The sequence below is a fragment of the Lipotes vexillifer genome, unplaced genomic scaffold, assembly GCF_000442215.2.
Source record: "Lipotes vexillifer unplaced genomic scaffold, Lipotes_vexillifer_v1.1 scaffold900, whole genome shotgun sequence".
Lineage (NCBI taxonomy): Eukaryota > Metazoa > Chordata > Mammalia > Artiodactyla > Lipotidae > Lipotes > Lipotes vexillifer.
Genome location: NW_006781896.1, coordinates 238,994 through 242,976, shown reverse-complemented (window position 1 = coordinate 242,976; position 3,983 = coordinate 238,994).

The window sequence follows — 3,983 nt, the reverse complement described above, 5'->3', positions numbered from 1 at the left end:
TGGCCTCTCCCATTTGCGGAGCACAGGCTCCGGACGCGCAGGCTCAGCGGCCATGGCTCACGGGCCCAGCCGCTCCGCGGCACGTGGGATCCTCCCGAAACGGGGCACGAACCCGCGTCTCCTGCATCGGCAGGCGGACTCTCAAGCACTGTGCCACCAGGGAAGCCCACACTCTATGTCTTTTGACTAGAGCATTTTATCCATTTATGCTTAATTATTGATAGGTATGTACTTACTGCCATTCATTGTTTTGGGGTTGTTTTTGTTGCTCTTTTTTGTTCCTTTCTTCTTTTGTTCTCTTCCCTTGTGACTTGATGACTCTTTAGTGTTGTTTGGATTCCTTTCTCTTTGTGTATGTATCTACTATAGATTTTTTTTAACATCTTTATTAGGGTATAATTGCTTTACAATGGTGTGTTAGTTCCTGCTTTATAACAAAGTGAATCAGTTATACATATACATATGTTCCCATATCTCTTCCCTCTTGTGTTTCCCTCCCTCCCACCCTCCCTATCCCACCCCTCCAGGCAGTCACAAAGCACCGAGCCGATATCCCTGTGCCATGTGGCTGCTTCCCACTAGCTATCTACCTTACGTTTGTTAGTGTATATATGTCCATGCCTCTCTCTTGCCCTGTCACAGCTCACCCTTCCCTCTCCCCATATCCTCAAGTCCGTTCTCCAGTAGGTCTGTGTCTTTATTCCTGTCTTACCCCTAGTTTCTTCATGACATTTTTTTTTCTTAAATTCCATATATATGTGTTAACATACCAACCTAAGTGCCCATCATTGGATGAATGGATAAAGAAGATGTGGCACATATATACAATGGAATATTACTCAGCCATAAAAAGAAATGAAATTGAGCTATTTGTAATGAGGTGGATAGACCTAGAGTCTGTCATACAGAGTGAAGTAAGTCAGAAAGAAAATGACAAATACCATATGCTAACACATATATATGGAATATTATAGATTTTTGATTTGTGGTTACTATAAGGTTTATATATAGCAATCTAAATATATACATAATTAATTTAAGTTGCTGGTCTCTTAATTTCAAATGCAGTTTAACAACCCTGAGTTTTTACTCCACTCACCACATTTACTGCTTTTGACATCATATTTACATCTTTCTGTTTTGTGTATTCCTTAACTGCTTATTGAGGATATAGATGATTTTACCACTTTTGTCTTTTAACCTTCCTTCTATCTTTGCACGTGGTTGATTTACTACCTTTACTGTATATTTGCCTTTAGCAATGAACTTTTTCCTGTCATAATTTTCATGTTTCTAGTTGTGGCCTTTTCTTGTTCACTTAGAGAAGTTTCTTTAACATTTCTTGTAAAGCTGGTTTCATGAGACTGAACTCTGTTAGCTCTGCTTGTCCATAAAACATTAAATTTTTTTTTATTGGGGCATAGTTGTTTTACAATGTTGTGATAGTTTCTACTGTACAGTTAAATGGAGTTCCCCGTGCTATACATCAGGTTCTCATTTGTTATCTATTTTGTACATATTAATGTATATATGTCAATCCCAATCTCCCAATTCATCCCCCCCGTGCTTTCCCCCCTTGGTGTCCATACGTTTGTTCTCTACACCTGTGTCTCTATTTCTGCCTTGCAAACCGGTTCATCTGTACCATTATTCTAGATTCCACATATAATATACAATATTTGTTTTTCTCTTTCTGACTTACTTCACTCTGTATCATAGGCTGTAGGTCCATCTATGTCTCTGCAAATGACCCAATTTCATTCCTTTTTATGGCTAATATTCCACTGTATATATATACCACATCTTCTTTAACCATTCAAACTGTCACTGTTTTCAGATGACATGATACTATATATACAAAATCCTAAAGATGCCACCAGAAAACTACTAGAGCTAATTGATGCATTTGGTAAAGTTGCAGGATACAAAATTAATGCACAGAAATCTCTTGCATTCCTATACACTAAAAATGAAAGAGAAATTAAGGAAACAATCCCATTCACCATTGCAACAAAAAAATAGAATACCTAGGAATAAACCTACCCAGAAAACTATAAGAAACTGATGAAAGAAATCAAAGATGACACAAACAGATGGAGAGATATACCATGTTCTTGGACTGGAAGAATCAAAATTGTGAAATGACTATACTATCCAAGCAATCTACAGATTACTGCAATCCCTATCAAATTACCAATGGCATTTATTACAGAACTAAAACAAAAATTCTTAAAATTTGTATGGAGACACAAAAGACCCTGAATAACCAAAGCAATCTTGAGAAAAAAAAAAAAAAATGGAGCTGCAGGAATCAGACTCCCTGACTATACAACAAAGCTACAGTAATCAAGACAATATGGTGCTGGCACAAAAACAGAAATATAGATCAGTGGAACAGGGTAGAAAGCCCAGAGATAAACCCATGCACCTATGGTCAACTAATCTATGACAAAGGAGTCAAGGACATACAATGGAGAAAAGATAGTCTCAATAAGTGGTGCTGGGAAAACTAGACAGGTACATGTAAAAGAATAAAAGTAGAACACTCCCTAACACCATACACAAAAATAAACTCACAATGGATTAAAGACCTAAATGTAAGACCTGACACTATAAAACTCTTAGAGGAAAACATAGGAAGAACACTCTTTGACAAGAAAGATCTTTTTTGACTCACCTCCTAGAGTAATGGAAATAAAAACAAAAACAAACAAATGGGACCTAATGAAACTTAAAAGCTTTTGCACAGCAAAGGAAACTATAAAAAAGATGAAAAGACAACCCTCAGAATGGGAGAAAATATTTGCAAATGAATCAACGGACAAAGGATTACTCTCCAAAATATATAAATGGCTCATATAGCTCAATAACAAAAAAAAACCCAACCCAATTCAAAAATGGGCAGAAGACCTAAATAGACATTTCACCAAAGAAGACATACAGATGGCCAAGAGGCACATGAAAAGTTGCTCAACATCACTAAGTATTAGAGAAATGCAAATCAAAACTACAGTGAGGTATCACCTCACACCAGTTACAATGGGCATCATCAGAAAATCTACAAACAATAAATGCTGGAGAGGGTATGGAGGAAAGGGAACCCTCTTGCACTGTTGGTGGGAATGTAAATTGATACAACCACTATGGAAAACAGTATAGAGGGTCCTTAAAAAACTAAAAATAGAATTACCATATGACCCAGCAATCCCACTCCTGGGCATATACCCAGAGAAACCATAAACCAAAAAGACACATGCACCCCAATGTTCATTGCAGCACTATTTACAATAACCAGGTCATGGAAGCAACCTAAATGTCCTTCAACAGACAAATTGTCCATAAAATTTTGATCTCTCCTTCAAGTCTGAATGAAAGCCTTGCCAGGTATTCTTGGTTGCAGGTTTTCCCCTTTCACCACTTTAAACATATCATGCCACTCCCTTCTGGAATGCACAGTTTCTGCTGAAAAGTCAGCTGATAGCCTTATGGGAGTTCCCTTGTACATAACTTGTTGCTTTTCCCTTGCCGCTTTTAATATTCTTTATCTTTAATTTTTGCCATTTTAATTACAATGTGTCCTCTTTGTGTTGATCCTGTTTGGGACCCTGTGCTTCCTGCACCTGAATGTCTGTTTCCTTTCCCAGGTTAGGGAAGTTTTTAGCTCTTATATTTTCAAATATGTTCTCTGTCCCTTTTTTCTCTCTCTCTTCTCCTTCAAGGACCCCTATAATGTGAATGCTAGTGTGCTTGATGTTATCTCAGAGGTCTCTTAGACTGTCTTCATCTCTTTTTTTTCTTTTTTCTTTTTTCTGTTCAGCTTCAGTGATGTCCACTACTCTGTCATCCAGCTCACTGATTGGTTCCTTTGTGTCATCTAATCTACTAGTGATTCCTTCTAGCATATTTTTCATTTCAGTTATTGTGTTCTTCATCTGTTTGGTTCATCTTTATATTTTCCAACTCCTTATTAAAAACTTCTAAGT